At 45.5% G+C, this 20,203-nt stretch overlaps 1 protein-coding gene across 9 annotated transcripts in view; it reads right to left on the bottom strand.

Annotated features, from left to right (window-relative positions):
* The window catches only part of BCAS3 (BCAS3 microtubule associated cell migration factor), a 316,293-nt gene that overhangs the window by 41,512 nt on the left and 254,578 nt on the right, over positions 1-20,203 (bottom strand). The gene's annotated exons all lie outside the window — the stretch shown is intronic.

Here is a 20,203-nt window from a genome sequence, read left to right on the forward strand (position 1 = left end):
TACTTCCCGAGCAGACTCTCAGAGGGCAGAAGTGGGTGCCAAGTCACGAGCAGAACAAGAGCTACCTGGCCCGCGAGCGTATAAAGCAAACACCAGTCTATAACCAATAAACACAAGTTACTTAGGTAGCACTCAAACAAAACCAGATGGTCTCATCTACTGCAGGTTTCCCTCCTCTTTTCTCATTTTTTCCCCTCGTTGCTTTTGAATTTAAATTGTGTTCAAACAAGGAACATTTGCCAACGATGTGACTTCCCAGACTTCAGGTGTGCCTCCCTGGTCTGACAGGCTGTCTAATTAAGGCAGGAGTTTATTCCAGCAGCCTTTGGAGAAGGAGTTATTCAGGTATAACTCTGAAGACCCTCAGCAGAGCACCTGGGGAGACTTATCCTGGTGGTCACCGGGACCATCTCCATGCCCACACCTCCCACATAGCAACGTGTTTCTCCTCCTGGCATGGCTTGGGGCAGGGTTATTATCTCTCATTCACAAATGGAAAAACTGAACACACAGAGATTCAGTTACATGCCCAGGATCACCCAAGAAGCCTGTGGCTGAGCTGGGATTAGACCTTGGAGCTCCCCAGTCCTTGCCCAGCTCTTAACCACAAGACCATCCTTCCTGAGTGCTTTCATGTAGTTATATTTATCTTTATGTAGGGTCATCTTGGCTCCCATTATGAAAAGCACATATGGTTTCCAGTCCTCAAATTGCCTGGGTAAGGGTTAAATATTCAAATATAATGTTATTCCTGGCATTTATGGAAAAGTTTCTCAGTGCTGACTCCAAAATCCCATGGCTTTTTTGGAGCTGCTGCTCAGTATCACTGATAGTTATAAACAGGCTTGTCACTGCCATGCCTGTGAATTGATAAAAACAAAGTACTTTATCCAAAGGACTCAAATGAGGGTAAATGATGAGAATGTGGCTATGCATTTGCATTTGCTAATGTTCTAATATGAATTTTATATATTGAATTTTATATAAGTTATAAGTGCTACCAACAGAATTACAGGAAGAAGAAAGGCCAGTGAATGCTGCTGCAACAACCTGTGCACACCCAGCTTAATCCAGCTCAGATTCCGTGTGTTAGAGAACTTTATAATAAATTCTCAACTCATAAACCCCCTCTGGACTGCAGTGAACAGCTGTAGCACACAAAAGGTTAATCACAAAAGAAATGACACAAGTACCAAATACAAACAAGCCCCTCTTACCACCCCGATCTCATCAGTGCCGCTGCAAAACTGATTACTAAAAGAAATCCAAATGGCAAAGCCACTGGTTCCAATCTGTACTTAGGGGATATTTTGGGCACTGCCTCCACCTGGGGCTGTGGTTAAGCACTTTATTCCTGATTCAGCTAAACCAGAACTGCTGCACTTCACCTAAAAAGGCCCTTTGGTCTCATCCAGACCATTCCAGTAACCACCTTGTGATGCCAAGAGAAAGGCAGCTCTGGCTCATGGTCAGGGGTGCAGTGGGCAGGTACAGTGCCCAAGGCATGACCACTGTAGAGACAGATGGTTTTACACCCTGGTGTGCATCCAAGCAACTTAATTCTTCCTGTATTCCTACACTCTGTTGTACTGCTGTGTGTAAAGACCAGAAAGGAGATGAAAAAAGGAAGATTTACTGTCACAGTCTATCTTCTGGGTTAGTAATGATTGATGGACTCTGTGTTTATATCTGATTTTTGTTTCCACTCTGTGTAATGTATAAAGGAATAAGAGGAGTAATATATCTTGCTCCCAGAGAGCAGCAGGCAAACAAACCCCTCCTGGCATCACTGCCAGCACCACCATGGGGGGCTGCCCTGGCAAGCACCAAGGGACAGGGGCTCCCTGCATCACCCCCAGCCCCCTGCTGCTTCCCCAACAAATGTCAAACTGCCACTCTGGGGGGGGTCATCATGTTTTTCAGCTCCTCCAGAAAGGATGTGGGACAGTATCTGCACGTGTGGCTGGGGGAGCACCGATAACCGACACCGCGTTCTGCCCCATCTGTGCCACGTGCAGCTCTAAGATACCACGTCGTGTTGTTCATGCAACTGTTCACTTAATTATTTTTAAAGAGATCAGCCAAAACAAGGAGAAAACACGTTCCACATACCAAAGGCAGTTGGATAAAAAACCCTTCCTGCACTCATTAAACACCGTGTCAGACGCTCACCAGGCACCACACTTTTCAAAGAGCTGAACGTTTACGCCATCGTTACTAATATTCAAGATACATTTGAACTCAATAGGTTAGGAAAGCATTTGATCTCATTGCTGCACAGTGCAGAATCCCAGTAGGCTGGATTTCCTGGTAGGGTGAAGTATTCCGAGATTCCTTAAAATCTCCACTTGTTCTCCTCTAGTCCAGCACTAACACCACTGCTGCCCTGGGGAAAGCAAAGTGCTGTGGAGAACAAAAAATCTGTGTGATTCACTTAGTAACCAATAGCTGTGGCCCCAGTTCAGCAGAGGTCCAGGAACTGACTGTAACTGTGCCCAAGCTGACTACAGGAGCCAAAATCTCAGCCAACACCACAGGTCGCCCAGGGAGGTGGAAGATGCCCCATCCCTGGAAGTGTCACACTGGACAGGGCTCTGAGCAGCCTGATTTGGTTGAAGATGTCCCTGCTCACTGCAGGGGGTTGGGCTAGATGTCCTTTAAAGATCCCTCCTGCCCCCCCAAGGCAGTGCCAGCAGTGCCCACTCAGCTCTTCACCTGCCTGGCCCTTCAAACAAACCCCTCAGCATCACTTGGCTTTAGCAGCAGCTGCAAGAACACCCATTCTGGCACCCAAGTCTGAAAAACTGCCACTGCCATGTCCTTCCCAGCCCTTCCCCACGTCCCTCATCAGCTTCATCACACCACACTCTCTGTCTATTCATACACGTGTTAAAGAAATGTGCTCTACTTGATCACTGAAACAATGCAAGAAAGATGGAACAAAAAACCCAACCCAAAGCCACAAACACCAAAAAGTTGCAGCAGCAAAGCTGAGGGGAAATGAAGTGTGGGGTTGGAAGGAGAAGGCAGGGTCAGGGAAGGGCTGGGAGCCTCTTAAACTGGCTTTGCTGTGGGATAAGATGCTCATGTAACTACACCCTTATTAGTGTTATTTTTTTAAAGCTGGATCATTTCACAGATCTGCTTTAAAAACATGTCATAAATGAGATCTGCTGCAATGGAGCAGTAATATGTGCCTACAGCTGGAGCCTGAGAGGAGCTGTGCTAATTTAGCCCAGCTGAAGACCTGAGCCTGCACTACCCCAAACTTCACTTCACCACTCCGAAGGGGGGAAAAAGTCCTAATTGCCCATGCACTGCTCTTCCCTCAAACGTAACCCCTGTCTAGAAGATTAATTTTCTCAGTACTAAAGATTAAAAAAAAATTAAACAACCTCCTCCAAGCCATCGATTTAATTTAAGGTTTCATTTCGAAACAGCTGGACAATGTCCAGATCTTCAAAGTTTTGACCAAAAATAGAAAGTATATTCTGCAACTGATTTTAAAGATCTGTTCTGTTTATTTACTTATTCTAATATTACCACAAGCACTCTTTTAAGAAATGAACCCCAAGGGATTCCTTGCCATTCAGCCCCCTGACAGGGAGGCACCTGCACTCCTCACCCTCCATGCAGGTGGTGATGCCAGGGCAGGGAAATCCAGGTAACTACATAAAGGGATTACCTGGCACTCTTTAACAGGGTGGCAGGAGAGCCCTTTGGCTTTTTAAATACCCAAATGAATGAGAAGTGCCTGAGGAGAGGAGAGAAGGCCTGGTATCCCTGCAATCCCAGCTTCCCACTGAAAACCAGGCAGGAAGGGAGCACAGACAGGAGCTGGAGCGCTGGTGCTGCATGAACACCATGGCATGAACATGCAACCCAAGGTGCTGCTGCTCTGGGGTGATACAGGTCCCTTGTCCATACAGGCCCTATACAGCAGGGAGAGAAGAAAAACAACACACACAGACAGACTGTCCTGTCAGAGCCCCCGTGTCTTCCCTGTGGAAGAGGCACCACCGCAGCTCCTGCCTCTGCCACAGCACCCGAAGCGCAGCCTCGGGCAGGTCACTTCATCTCCAAAGCTGTTCTGCAGCTGCCTCAGCAGCACAGACAGTTAATACCTCCTTGCACTGCGAAGCACAACTCACTAATGCCTATAAAACAGTGGGTGCTTTCCACATGCAAGTGCGAGGAGGAGGCGGGGTGGGGCCGCGCTTTCAAGGAAATGTTCTGCGGCGATTACACCGCGAGAGACACCCCGGCCCTGCCAAGTGACAGCATTAGGAAAGTATGTAGACAAAACCCAAAAGACAAAACCTTTTTAATTATGGCCCTGGCACTTGAGCGACGATTCGTTTTTACGAGGCTCCGCGCGAGCGACTCGTGCTCCCGCTGACGGGCGCGCACGGCTCGGAGGAGCTGGGGATGGGGTTTGCACGGGGCTGGCACCCCCACCAGTCATCCTGCTGGGATGGGAGATGTGCCTGCCACCTCACAGGAGGAGAAGAAGGGGATGGGGAGGGCAGAAAAAGTCTTGTCACTCCTGTTGAACAGCAGAGCGAGCGGGTGATGGAGTCACGGGTCACACCTGGATCCAGGGATGCCTGGTAGGACTCTCCTTCCCCACCTGCTCATGTGGCCTTCCCCATCAATGTGGAAGCTGGTCCTTAAACACTAATTATCCTTGTTTTTTCTGACCTTCTTGTTCAAATCCTGGTAGCTGTTGGTCTAATACTTCACATGTTTTTAAAGACATTCTAGTATTTTAGGTGGTTTTGTACTTCTAAGGGATTGAATGCGTTTCCACTGGAAGACTCCCCTCAGCTACGATGGGAAGGAGCACCATTCCTGCAGGAAAAACAGGAATGTGACCAGAGAGGAGAGCCTGAATCACAGCTGGTGTCTCTGCCACCCTGCCAGGATGCCAACAGGCAGCACCAGGACCTCCCCTGCCTTCACCCACCACGGCGGCAACTTCTACTGCTCTGCCACATCTGCCTTTTTGACACGTTCTGCATAAATAATTTATTGTGGAGACAGATTAAAGTTACAAGGCATTAAATCTTGCACTTTCAGTCTCACACAAGTTTTCAGAACTGCTGGGCCTGGGGCTTGTTTTGAGTAGCCTGGAGGGGGGAAAATCCACAGCGCTCCCATGATATATGTCAAAGTAAGCTGCTTTTTATTTCAGTTTGGGAAAAGTTAAGTAAAGCAAACCCTCGGATCTAAGCTACGGGATTGAAGGAGCAGGTCACAAGGAAAGGAGGAAATTCAACCATATCCACATGAATGACTTAATTTTGGTTTCTAAACCCATATCTGATTAACCAAAGACTCCCCTTTTCATCTAGTGAGTACATTAAACACAAACAGACATCCATCACAGAGCGAAAACAGTAATTACTATCTGTTGAAGCCATCACTTCCATGCCATTTGGCAGAGATCTGTTCATGAAAAGCCCATAATTTGGCATCTTGGGGCAGTGAGAGATGATGCTCAACACTGGCAGCCCCATGGGTCACTCCACTCACGGGAAGAGCTGAAGGGCATCCACTTCTTTAAACCCCTGAGCATCAATATACTGTAGCAGAAGCATAAAACTCTGCTAGGATCCTTTCAAAACCACCAAGCCACTTAATTTTTTCCCCTGTCTCTCTAGAACAGCTGCACCCAGTGAACTCTCTGCCCATTTAAGAGTCAGACCGAGATTTTTGGTCCGGGTTCAGACCCACGACACAACGGTCTGACTGATGCAAAATGTAAGGACTTGTCACCAAAGCCATCCTCTGGGAAGCTGTCTCAACACTTGGCTTTTGAGCTTAATAAGATCCTTTTCAGACCTACTGTTATCTGTGAAAGATCAGAATATGGAGCAACATTTCTCAGAGATGTTTAAAAAAAAAAAAAAATTCAAGTGGGGAACCTCTAACAGATCAAAATGTCTCTAATACAAATATATTCTAAGAAACAATAATACTGGGGTGGAGGGCTGGTATTTTTGCAAATTACATTGATGAACTTCAAGACACTTGGGAGCTGGATTTCTCACAGGGACCGTTCTGCAGAGCTGCACCACACAACCAGAGCAGCAGAGAAGGGACAACAGATAAACATCAACTTCTGGTGGCCCTTCCACAATTTATGAAAACCGAGTTAAGAGTCTCAGTCCACTTAACAAAGGCATCCAAAAAACAACCAAAACCCAACCAAACCACATAATATTCTTCAGTTTTACATTCCAAAAGACTTTTCCTAGTTGTCATTAGATGGCACTTTTGTTTGTGAGCTGAGCAGAGACACCAAAAACGGAGAAATTACACAGAAATAGGATTTTAGGCTATTCCTCCCTCTCTAAAACTGGTCCCTGTACACTGGGATGGACCCACCCTGACAAAGCCATCCTGTGCACAATGCTACCAACACAGCGCTCTCATGACCTCCAAATTCACTTATTTTAATAAAACATGCTACTCCAGCCATCTGACATTTATTATGCTTAAGCAACATAAAATAGGAAAGAAATATCTATGACCAGAAACAACCCTTCAGCCCACTTTTATTGCCAAGGTCCTGAAATTCTTTTTTTTTCCCCCCCTTTCCTCTTCACCAATAACAGCCCCCCCACTCCACCTTGCTGCTGGAATATTGCAGGAAATTCCCTGAAGGAAACCTTAACATGGATGGCAGCTGTGCAGTTTGAAGCTGAACAGGGCTTTATTTCAGGGGTTTGAGCTGGACTGAATGTTCCCATGTCCCGTTCTGAAGGTGCAGAACACTTTTCCTGCTCCTTCACAGAGCTTTCCTCATGGAAAGGGCTGTTAAGCATTGGAAAGGGCTGCCCAGGGAGGTGGTGAAGGCGTCCAAGGAACGACTGGATGTGGCACTCAGTGCTCTGGGCTGGGTGACAAGGTGGGAATGGGTCACAGGTGGGACTCCATCACCTTGGAGGTCTTTTCCAACCTGAATGATTCTGTGTTTTGAAGCACTTCCACAGTGGAATGAACGCTCAGAGAGACACGTGTCCACTCCAAAAAGTCCTGGAGCACCAAGGCCGTGCCGTGGGATGTTAAACCTCACTGGGGATGTTAAACCTCACTTGGCAGAGCCATCCTGCTTCAGATGTGGGAGCCAGGCAGGCGAGCAGAGGAGCTGTGTGTCTTTAAGCTCTCGGCCCTCTCCCCGTGCCCATATATCACTGCTCCATGCTGCGGTGGCTTTCCTGCCTGCTGCTCAAATTTGTCCAATTAGACACGGCCCCACGGGGTGGAATTCAGTGTGAAATGTGCCCTACTGATGTCTGCAAATTAACCAACACACAGACATGCTGCTTTAAGGGGCCTGGAAGTGACAGGCAGAAAAATGCCTTGCCCAGGACAAAAGCAGGACTGGCTGTGCAAAAGCCCGGATCAGCCTGTTAAGGGATTCCCAGACTCAGAAGGTAAAGTGTGTGAGCTGCCGTGGCACTTCGCACCTCAAGCTGTGCTGTCTCACACCACTGACCCCTCCATGGCGACATAAGTCTCAAGAAGAAGCCAGGATTATCTGTCTAAGAGCCTTACATGTGTCATGCAAGGTCAGGTGCCAACTGCAATGTAAATTAGTAGTTAAGAGTATTGGTAGCTAGACAGATGCTGGGAGCCTCAATTAGAAAGAAAAGTCAGATTATAAGTAATTAAGAGGTACAAAAAAATGCTTCAGGAGATAAATACCTAAACTGCCTGCAGGGTTTTTTGGTTTTGTGTTTTTTTTTTTTTTTAAATAAAGCATGCATTCCTGAGCTCTCCCAGATTCCACTTGGAACATCTCTGTAGACCCCAAAGCTGGTCTCCATGCAGGCAAAAATCCCTGGTAGTGCTGGTGTTAGAAGGAGCAGAAGGGGAATTCCAGAAGCAGGTGTATTTATTGGGCAGAGCACACCACCACAGCTGCTAGAAAAGGGTAAGCTTTTCATCTTCTGCCATTGAGGGGTCCCACAGCTTTCCAAATACACGTGTAATTTAATAATTTCTGGTTTGAATGTTGTTAAAGAGGAAGAGTGACAGCTCTGTGTCCTCTGAGAAGAGTTCCTGCTGCTGCTGCCCCCCCCAGACTCAGCACTGCACTCGAGTAACCACAAGCCCAAGCACTCACAAGTTGCTGACGGCCTGGTGACCTGAATTCATTTTATAAAGACCTATAATATCTGCAGCACAGGAAGGAAATAAAATCATGAGTCTCCTTTTAGAGACAGGCAAACCAGCGTGGAAAGTCTAAATGATCCAGCCTGGGGCCCAGGAAGGGTGCCTTAGCATCCCACCTCCCCTCTTTAGGTACACAGCATTTGATTTTTATTCAGTTCTTAGCACCTTTCCTTGAAAGATTTGCCACATTTGCCCACTGGCATCGAAAGATTTGGATATTCAGCCAGCTGAGAAGAGAACTTTTAAGACTTCAGAGCCATCACGATTTAAGAACTCAGCCTGGAAGAAGTTAAGCAGACACTTGAGGATATTCTGGAAGCAAGGGCAGAGCAGTGACCTTGGTGGGACAGGAACTGTGGGGACCACTGGCCCCATGGGGTGTGTCTTACACTTCAGAGAGCGTTAAAACACGGGGAAAACCACACACTTGGGCTCCTTATCGGGGCGCTCCAGCTTTGAAGAAGCCACTCACTATTTTTAAGTGTTTTTCTTTTTATTTTTTTGTGAGGCCAAAAGACTGTAATGGGCTCCTGAGAGCTCTGTGAGACGACAGTAGCACCTGCAGAGGACTAAGGAACATTTATGTCAACAGGGAGCTCAGTGCTAAGGCAAGCACTTCAAAATCCTGAGAAAATTCTTCCAAAATAGTTTCATGTTTCAGTTTGCTGTGTTTCCAAAATACCCCCTTCGGGGGGTCGGGGGGGGAATGCTCCTTGTTATTTTACAAATCATTCTGTATTTTCACAACCATAAATCACGGCAGGAATTGACAATCTCCTGACGTTGATTAAATGGCAGCTGATCCCTGAAATGATATTACCACTGTTTGTACAACACCTAAGGTTCCCCAATGCTGTTATGCCCTGGACAGCCCTAAAAAAATCCTCTGTTTGCATTTTCTTGCACAGCAAAAAGATCATGAGCAAATAAGCTCAAGCAGAAGAGGGTGGAACCCAAAATGCTGTTGCTGCCATGCAGATGTAACACTTGAATGGGGTAAAAGAGAGTAATGTAAAATATATGGTTGATGTCAAAGGATAACTAAATTTTTTACTTCCAAAAAAAAAAAAAAGCATATTTATGGTAAAAGTATTACAATGCTACTGTATGACCTTCCCACCAGAGGCAAAGGCCCTGAACTGCCCTCTTATGTCGAAGGATGCCCGAGACAGAAGCATCAATCACTCAGATAAATGCAACTATCTCTGTGGTTTTACTCTTATTTTTGTTATTTAGAATCATAGGAGAGTTTGGACTGGAAAGAACCTTTAAAGCTGATCTAGTCCAACCCCCCTGCCATGGGCAGGGACACCTTCCACTATCCCAAGTTGCTCCAAGCCCTGTCCAACCTGGCCTTGGACACTTGCAGGGATGGGGCAGCCACAGCTTCTCTGGGTAACCTGTGCCCGAGATTCGCCAATTCCTTGGCGAAAAGGCAATTTTTCTCCCCGAATTAAAGCTCTGGAGAAGTTGTACCTCAGCAGAGCCCCTGTGTGCAGCCCTACCAGCCTCACCAAGGGGAGCAGCAAAGAGGAGAGCGGGAGGAGAAGCCGTTTGGGAGCCCCAGGGAGGAGGAGCCGCTGGTACGGGCACCGAGCCCCTTCCTGCAGGAACAAGGAGCTCTTGGTTATCAGCAGGCATAGGGCTAATTGAAGACCCCATCTTATGCTCACAAGTTTTGCCACAGGACAGGGAGCACAACAAACTCCTTTGTAATTCAGATCACAAGTTACAGAGATATTATCCTGTGACGATGAAACTTCCCTTACGCAACGAGCGAGGGCTGGACACGGGCGAGGGAAAGACTGGGAAGTATTGTTAACATGAACCTCTGCAAAGGGTTTCTGCATATTTTTGTCACCCTTTTGTCCTTTCAGAAGCTGTGTGGATAGTTATGGCAGGGCTGGCTACGTTATCTTATGTACTAAATCCGCCTAGATCTGTAGATGATGTCTTAGGGGGTGAAAAAGATTAATAAGGAATCACTCCAATGGCTTTAGGACAGCTAAGAATCTTAACCCATTTAACCTCCCCTAAAACACACAATCAGATCAGAGGAAGTTGTAGGAAACTCATTTCAAAGACTCCAGGCGACACTTTTTAGGTCAGATTTACAAAGCTCATTAGAATGAAGGTCTGTTACTTTAGATTTTAATACTAAGACATACTAAGAAACCCTCTTGCCCCATTTAGGAAACACACAAAGCAAAGAATGCAAATTTTAAAAAGAAACTTAATCTTAATGCATGTGTTCTGCCACCAAATCTGAGTAAAACCCTCCTAGCTTATGTTCTTACGGAAAATGGGAGAAAACACATCAAAAAGGGACAACAAATGCCTATTTATTTACATCTTTTTATCCTCTGAAGCAGCACATGTACAGGGAATATGATTCTTTATAAATTACATTTGCTTTGGAGGAAACAGTACTATTGAAGCACCACGAGCTACTGATTTTTCTGGTTCTTGTCACCTTCCTAAAAATCTGTTTTTCCTAAAGGTGGGAGTGTGTGTGGAGGAGCTGGAAGGTTGTTCATGGATTCATGGCCACTGATCAGCATCCACTCGCCCATCTGGGTCCGGTCCACACACAACCACAAGGAGAGGGGAAGGAATGAGGGTGGTCAAGGCCCCTGCTCTGTTTTGTGCAGAAAGCACAAGAACTGAAGGCGAGCTCTGGCTGATCTTCTTTGTGATAAGACAGTGCCTCTTAAGTAGAGGAATTAGGCCAGAAAAATAGAAAAAAAAAAAAAAACAACTACAAGAAAAGCATGTCATTACATCCCCTAATATGATTGTACATATCTGGCCAGGTTTTGGTCGAAGGGAAACGGCTTCCCCAACTTGAAATAAAAAGGAAGAGATTACTTTGTGCAATATCAGAATGACAAGCCATCAGAATTCTGTGGTTAATTAGGAGGAAAAAGTCCTGTGTAGAATGAGGTAGATGGCTTGGCAAACTTTAAGTTTAATCTTGTGATATCTCCTAACAACAAAAGGCCTCCATGATCTATCAAACAAATTTATAAATGTATGATCAATGCATTTGACATGTTATTTAATTACGATTCTTCGTGACAGAGACAATATGAAAAACTAGTGTCAACATTCTGACAGTGGAATAAATAAATAGATGTAATTATTTCTCATACTGATCCCAGATGAATTGTAATGTATCAGGCCAGACTGCAGACCAGAGTTCTAAGGTTTCCTTAATATGATAGAGTTTGATGTAAGGGGTGTCATGTATCCAATATTTTGCTGTTTTATTAGAATAAAAAGCTCTCTGGGGATTTCAAGTTCAAATGGTCACAAGTCTCCCTCTTCCAGTGCTATTGTGCTTAATGCAAGCATAAGCACGGAAATATGTTCAGAAAAATGCTAGTACAGCTGGAAAAATCAAAACATCAGCCCGTGCATGAATCTGAAAAAACCCCAAAACACCCTGTGGTTGCTCAAAATCTACCCCTAGATGCGATTTCTTGGTGATTTTTCCCTGCCCTGAGCACGTGCCAGTCTTGGAAGAGAGGTTTGGACATACATGTGATGTGTGTGTGTGGGCACTTCTCAGGGACAGGCCCGGCCTGGAGGTTTCTGCAGGACAAACCCGCTCCCCGGGGCAGAGCTGGGCCTCGACATTCCTTGTGGAGGAGAGCGGGGAGCTGGAGCGGCGGGTCGGGCCGAAGGCAGCCAGCACACTTGTGGCCATTATCACACAGACAGGAAAGAATGCACTATCTGTTCCCTGGGCCAAGAGAAATTAGAGTTAACATTTAACATGAGGGAACGGACTTCAAAGGCGAAGCCAGCTGGATTTGAATAATGGGAGATGAAAATGCTAACACCAGCACAAACTTGCAGGTGGTCATATTTGGCTGGGAAGAGCATCCGCCGTGGAGGAGCCTGCACAGAGCAACCCTGAGACAACACTGCTGCTGTGGGAGCCAGGAGGGCTCTGGTGAGCTGGACACGAGTCATGGAATCACACAGCATGGAATGGGTTGGGTGGAAGGAACCATAAAGATCACCTGGTTCCATGGGCAGGGACACCTTCCACTAGCCCAGGTTGCTCCAAGACCCGTCCAACCTGACCTTGGACACTTCCAGGGATGGGGCAGCCACAGTTTCTCTGGGCAACCTGTGCCAGGGCCTCACCACCCTTCCAGCCAAGAATTTCTTCCTAATATCCCATCTAAACCTGCCCTCCATTTCTGAATGCTTTGGCAATTATATGGCCACTGCTTATCTTACTTTTTAAAAATTCCATTTGAAGGCAGCAAACATTTAATTCTCGGCCATTATCAGAAGCCAAAGAGACATAAAATATTGGCTTACAGAAGCTTCTGGTACTGGGGAGAATCTGCACACCCAGTGCTTGAATTTACCTGCAGACTGTGGGTTAGTCCTGCCCTCAGCTCCCTCCAAAGAAGCCTGGATGCAGATAAATCCCTGACCTGCCCAGCTTTCTGCACGGACAGAGCAGGGCCAGAAATATCTGCAGTGTAAGGGAAGGAAACAGGCACAGCGCTGCGTGGCAGGAATTTAAAAAGGAATAAGGACTGACATGGAATACAAATATAGCTGTAAATTGAGTTTTAGACAACCTTGCATGAAGCACCAGGGTAAGATTTGCTGCGGTGCCTGTTTTGAAGCATAACCCAGCGTTCCCTCAGTTGTTAAGCAGATGATGCTAGTTTTAACAAATGAAGCTGGATTAATTTAAAGTATTTAAAGTGATCAGCAGCCCTTAGGTTAACGAACATATGTCATTTTCTTCCAAGTTTGTGTTTTGATGCAAATATCCTGCCAATCCGGGCTCCTCGTGCAGGGAAGGTACCTGAACCCTTGGCTACCTGCCCCGGCCCCTCGGAGAGGCTGCACCAGCAGCTGCCACGGGATTAATGGACAGCAACCTTCGGGGAGATGGATTGGGGAGGTCAGGGAGATGCAAACGGCCGTGACACGTGTCATGGATCACTGTCTGCTCTGCCCACCGCCCTCCCCGGCCGCCGCTGGGAAATGGCAGAGCTCGCCCCAGCGAGCCCACTTAAAGGGCTAATGGGTAAATGCATAAAACTATTAAATGCATAAGAATCCTCTTCACCAAATGGCAAAATATAATGAAAGTTTAAACGGTTAATTGAATAAACCTCTTAAAGACAGAGTGCACCAGGGCGGGATGTTTAGCAGTTTCCCAGTTTGGTGCCGCGGGATTCCCGAGGCGCCGTGTGGAATGTGCCTGGATCACTCTCTGTTCACCCAACTCAGGCTTAGCACGGTGATCATCACCCTGAGTTGCTTTCCCCACCCTTGCTTTTAAATGCAGAAAGGCCTAAAAATGTTATTAATGTCTAGTGAAAGGCAATGAGCTCCCAAGCTGCTGCTGCTCCGGGTGCAGCGCTGCCTGAGCTGGGAAATCCTCCTCCTGCAGCCTGAGTCAAAGGCACATCAAGGAGACAAGAAACCAGGAGTTCTCTGCATGGTTTTTGGAGGATGGGTTGTTCTGGTTGGCTCTGGTGATGTCAGAGCCTGTGGATGCTCCATGAGCCACGAGCACGGCCCTGAGTAACATCCCAGGATTTTGGCCTTTGGCAGTCAAACAAAGTTCAGAAGGCTGTGAACCAATTGCAAAAGAATCCCCCAAGTGCTGCATTTTGGGTTTATTTTGGACTACTTTGGACACAAAATCTCGTTGTTGCTATTTGTAAGGGGTGGAACCTGCGATAATTGATGTTCTGTAGAGATTTCCTGGGCAATAACTGGCTTCTCCAGAGATAAGCACTGCCTCTGGCCTCATGGTTTATCCTCCCAGCAACAAGATTACTGCCTCATAAAACAATTGCAAAGCCACAGTACTGTTATCCTTTAAACAGTAAAAGAAGAAGGAAAAAAAAAAATGATTTATGAAAAATACCATGATCCTCCACAAAGCAGAGCCTGAGCGACAGCAATTCCAGCGACAGTAACTAATCTAATGGTGCATTAGGACGGCACAAAGAAGTAGATTTGGCCACTGAACCAGAGTCATCAAAGATTAGACCAGCTGGATTCACAGCTAAGAAATGCTTTTCCCTATCTGAGCACAGGATACACTGGAAGTTGTTTTATGATTGAATGTCTCCGTGGTAAACGATGCGACTTTTTGGATAAATCAATGGCTGATGTTGACAGGACAGAAAACTCAAGGAGCTGAGGGTGGCTTTGAAACCCAGCTTTCCAAAGCTAAGCTAAGAAAAACAGACTCCATCCCAAAATAAACCTGCATTAATGTATACTGAAATATGTATAAATATGTATAAAATACTTATGCAACGAGAGTCCGTAACACTGCATTTTTAAAAAATATTTATACAAAAGCTATAATTATTTCTATCAAAGGAGAGTGTGCCTAGCCACCTTTTATACTAAATGAGAAAAGGAAATAAATAAGGTGGAAAAAAATCAGGATGAAAATAGGTGAGAGAAAGGAAGATAAGGAAAAAAGGAAAAGAAGGGGGAAAAAGGAAAAGAAGAAAAAGGAAAAAGGGAAAAAAGAAAAATAGGGGGAAAGGGAAATGAGGAAAAAAAAAAGAACAGAAAAGGAAAAAGGAAGAGACAAAAAAAGGAAAAGATGGAAAAAAGCAGAAGAAAAATGGAAAAGAAGAAAAAAGCTAAAAAAAGGGATAAAAGCTTCAGCTGCCCAATGTCAACAGAGTTGGAACGTACATAGAAGGACAAGAGACTTCTTTACACTATCTCTCCCAAGTATGAGCTGTGGGCCATCCAGCAAGTTAAAATATCAAAATATATTAAATCAGTCAGTGGCATTTAACCTTAACATACACACACTCATGATATATCCACCAAATATAGATATTAAATATATACCAACCCCAAACATATGTTTCTAGATCTCCATCTATACACTACAACAAAGGAGAACAGCCTCAAAGGAAAGGCACCAGCAACAGGATTCCTTTTCTCTATGGAAAGCTTTTGCCATTTGGGAGACACACACACAGCTCCCAGCATATTCAAATAGTGCACATATAACAAATATTGGTGTGGTGTCCAGGAGCACCATCAAAATCAGACCTCCTGGACGTGTGGAAGAGTCACAGGACAGCAGATAAAATCTGTCAGTGGGGTTACTAGTGCTGGCAACTGTTCTTAGTTCACATTCACAGTGAGAGGTGCTCCCTGCTTGGCAAAAAAATTGTCAGAAGGGACAGGAAACCGTTTCAGTGCCCAAAAAACAGAGCCTCTGGGATGGAAGGTCACTAAATAAGACCAATTACTTCGTGGTACTTAAGTCTCCAAAGGGGAATCCAGGAAAACAGTGCTGGATCTGGCTCAAGATGCTCCAGTGCCAGGAGTACACTGGGATATTGTTAATGGGACACAGGGAACTCAAACATAAATAGTGAGCGGGATTTTCCTTGCGTTGGCTACAATACATATGTTTGTTCAAGAAAAAAATAGCTGGAGCAAGAAGACATGCACGTCTGGTGTCGAAGAAAAGCCTGTTTGTGTCAGATACAGTGGGGAAATTGTTCCAGAATAGTTCATCTTTAAATGAAGATCCCCCTAATAATGTTGCCAAGGTCTGTGGCACTCGGGTTTTTGGCTGTGGAAGTGCTGCAGCACAAGTCAAATCTGCCCTGGTCTGGGCTTTAAATGTGGATATCTGACATTTCACTGTGTTTTCAAGGAGTGGTTCAACTTCTTTGTCACTAGTGGTGCCACTGAGCCTCATCCTCCCTGCACACAAGAAAAGTGGCCACAGTTAAGGCAAAGGTAAAAAACCAGGAGTTCAATCCCAGTTCAATAAAGAGTTCGGAAAGAGCAGCATTTGTTGAATGTTCAGAATTGGATTCTGGGTCATAATCAATGAACACAGCTGGGAATAAGAGAGTTAAAATGCTTCCCATCTTCCTCCTTTGTTGACTAAGAATCCACTCATCCCTACGTATGTGCCTGTCCCGCCACTGCCAGGGCAGTGATGTATCCTTAGGGCAGTGTCACCCCTCAACCTCCCCACACTCACACTGCTCCAACACCTTCTACAATAAAAGGGAAAGCCTCCCTTCAAAAGCCCGAGTTTTGGTCTTTATGAGCCCAGAAATGCCTGTAATTCACCACCAACATTTTTCACTCGTGACCTCTCCATTCGGAGTTCCCGATTTTCTTCATTACACGTTTCTAATTTATCACAACCTCAAGTGCTTCCAAAGCCTTGCACGTTCTGACACAACCACGGGCAAGGTATTCCAAGGAAACCTCTGAGCTGATTCATATTCTCTCCCCTCTGACACCAGAGGTTTATGTGATTTAGGAATAACAGAGCTGCTAAAATTAATGGCTGAAGGGCAAGGCATTCTCTTTGTCACATTATATATAATGCTCTGGTTCAGCAACAGAGTAGCTGGATTATTTTGATTCTTTACTCCTAGTTAATTACAATTAAAAGTAAGACTGTAATTACCTTTCTTGTAAACTTTGGCCTTAACTGCTGAGCACAGCAAAACAGGAGGAGGCTTGGTTAACCTCAGTGGAAAAAAAAATAAAGGGTTTCTTCTGAAATAGCTGGAGCCTGGGCATTCAGGGGGAACGTTCCTGGGAGGGTGAGACAAAGGCAACCCAAGAGCCAGAATCAGACAGATCATTTATAAACCAACAAAGCTTCAGGTGGGAGGGAAGGGGGGGGAAAGGACTCGCTGACCCCCCGGCAGCTCAGGGGGACACACCGTGTTTCCCAGGGCTGCGATTTTCAACCAAGAGAGCTCAGTGCAAACCTTCCCCTGCTTCTACTTCTCACTTTTTATTTATTTTAACAGTTCACTGCTATTGTTTGCCTGGGGAAAGCAGCTGCTCCTCGTGCCTGCTGCATGGATCTCCAAGGGATTCCCTGTTTCCCTCTATCCAGGGCAAACCACCCACTTTGTCCTGGCTTTGCCGATGGGAACTCGGGGTCCTGCGCTGCCCTAAGACTTCCAGTCCCCATTTTTCAAATAGGACCCTTTTTTCTCTCTTTGACTACAGAAGAGGCATCTCCAGGCATTTCTAACACCAGCCAAAGGATTGTCCTGGGCACACACAGGAGCTTTGCAGACAAACAGACGTGTCTCACTCCAGGTTGTTCTGTCCCTGAGCAGCCCCACGGAGAGGCCGCTCGTGCAGCTGCAGAACTGGCCTGCCAGGAAAGAACAATCCATAGGAAAGGGAGACTATATTTTAATTCCATGGCCATGTCTGTGCCAGGCCCAGCCCAGCCTGGCACCAGGAGGATGCCCAAGGGCTCCCACTGACCCCACCAGACGACGACAAACGTGCCATTGTGGCTCCATCGCCTTGGGACACACGGACGGACAGAGGGGAGGAAGGAGGGAAGGAAGGAAGGAAGGAGCTCTGGAAGACAAAGTTGTTCTTTGGACAGCAATTATAGATATTTAGAGATCTCAATTAATAGCCACAGGAGGAACTTTTGATTTCGCAGCGTGTAATCACTTCCCCATCCACGATCCAACGCTGGAGGTTCTGGGGAACACAGTTAAGCCATGGAACAGGCTCTGTCATAAGCACCATTATCTTTTATTATTATGGAGAATATCTAAAATGTAAGTACGTTAAAAATTCCATTTCTCCAGAATTAATTAATTTTTCAAGCGTTCCCTTTCTCCGGAATATTTTCTTTGGTGAATTTTTTTAAATCTTTACAAGCATTTGTCTATAGGGTTTAGTAATAATAAGTGTAGGAGGAAAGAAACATAAAATAACCCAAATCCCTGCCCAACAAATGCTGCTAGTACATAAACTTTATAAATACAATGTTGGCAGATTCAGATATATAAAAAGGTAGCTAAAAAAAAGTAAGAGCCATAAATAATGCCAAGTAATAAAGGAGGTGAATGTTTTTGTTATTAGATTCTTTCATTGTATAAATCTGTTTAATAAGCTGGCTAGGAATCATTGATAGAAAACAGACTGCTTGTGGTGTTACAGATCAACCTGTTCTAAATGTTCTTTCCTACGCTCTGTGCCAAGCAATACTTTTTACAAATACAATTTAAAAATTGAACGTTCTTTCATCATGCAAAGGGAGCAAATGGCACTAAAAGTCAGGAGGCACCTTTTGAAGAAGGCACGACACGTGTCTGCATCAGCAAAGCACAAAATCTTTGTTTTCCAAGTGTTTAAGTCTGCTTGCTGTGATTCAGAGTAATTAATACCATACATCTGATTCGTCAAATGTGATCGGTGGATGTGTAAAACTCTTGATTTAGAAGCCTTATTTCCCAACATGTGTGTATTTTTGGAAAGCCCCTATCATATATTTTTCTTCAGAAGTTCATGTAAAAAGTCTGCAGTAACATTGCACTGTAATGAAAACTAAATGTTGTGAAATGTTATTGAGGTCAGCGATGGGTTTGTGACGTTAATCTCTGTACACTATTGGTTCTCATTACTGTGGGGTATTTTTGGTTTTCATTATTCCTGGAGGAAAGGACAGAAAAAAAAATCAAGATGCTGTAACCCAAATAAGGAAAAAGGAATAAACACTCAAATGCAAAAACGAAGATGACAATAAGAAAAAATAAAACCCAACCCTTTAGGGTGTTATTGGATAATAAACTGCTGAACCTAAAAAACCACCCCACATTAAAATGTTAAAATGCAGACGGGCTTTTGTGTGTTATTAGCACACAGATATCCTTGTTTCTGCTTTACATTTTTTTATTGCTGCATCGAGTTCTAGCACAGGTGGTTTAAGAGTGCAGCTCTCATTATCCTCATAATCATTTCAGGTTCTGCCCCCAGTCCTGATCTGAGCCCAAACAGCTCCAGTTTCAGTGGCTCCTCAACTTTGGGAACCTCATTCAGTGATTCACCAACTGGTGCTCAGGAAGACACTGAGGTCTCCAGGAAAGAGCCCATTCTCAGACTACATCAGAAGGATAAATTATATAATCAAAACCAGAAATAATATCATCAGAAATAGAGATTATATCATCAGAAGTAGAAATTCAGACAGGATGTCTGAATTTATTTTAATTTACCATGAGTAGATTTGTACCCAGTGGTACAACTCAGCTGCACTGAGGGCAAGAGAGCCCCTGCCTGTGCAGCCACTCCCTGAAATCCCTGACACACACCCAGCCAGGATTCCCTGTGCCTCACATCCACCCTGCCAGGAAAGCCCCCAGCACCTGCCCAGCTGGGTCCTCACACTGTGTCCCACCACGGCCCAGCAGCGAGTGTGGAACAGGCTCTAAAAACTGAAATGGCCCCTTTTTCAATTAACAGCCTCATCTCTAACGAGGTGCAGATTTATCAGAGGGAGCCCTCGGAGAAAGTGAAGCAGGCAAAATTCTCAGCAAACACTGAGAGTCAAAACCCCCTCTGCCCATCAAACTAATGAGGTGTGTCCGAGCCCTGAGTGCTCTGGGAACAGGACACTTCCAGCTCTAAATCACCACTTTCAATCAGCCTGTGTTGCCGTGACTGACTGTAGCCACCATCTGTGGCTACTGTGCCACAAGGGATTTGCCGGGGGTCTCACCCTCACTCCTGTGGGATAAGGCAGATGCCGTGGTCCTCCCGGCACCCTCACCCCGGGGCTGACCTGGCTGGGGTGGAAGTGGCGGATCAGGTGCTGACCCCACACCTCCAGCGAGGCAGGACAGCTCCTCTCACCCTGTTGCAGCGCCCCGTGGAGACCCAGAGACCTCGGGGTGCTTCAGCTGCCACTTTCACAGCTCCCACCGAGCTGTTTGACACCTAACAATGAGCACTGTTTATAATGCTCCCAGGAATGTAAAGATTTCCTGAAGTGCTGTGCACAAACATCATCATATAATCCCCCCGAGCTTCAAAGCCAATCCCAACAAGTAATCCCGCAGATAAACAAAGCTAAATCTCTATTTGCCAGCAAAAATAATGAGCAAACATTAGGGCTATCAGTGTATTGGAGGTCCCCAGCCTTCCGAGGGAAGATCTCAACTGTCACCCAATTTATGCTGTGAAGCCCAAATCTACTGTA

The sequence above is a fragment of the Pseudopipra pipra genome, chromosome 21 (genome assembly GCF_036250125.1).
Source record: "Pseudopipra pipra isolate bDixPip1 chromosome 21, bDixPip1.hap1, whole genome shotgun sequence".
NCBI classification, from domain to species: Eukaryota; Metazoa; Chordata; class Aves; order Passeriformes; family Pipridae; genus Pseudopipra; species Pseudopipra pipra.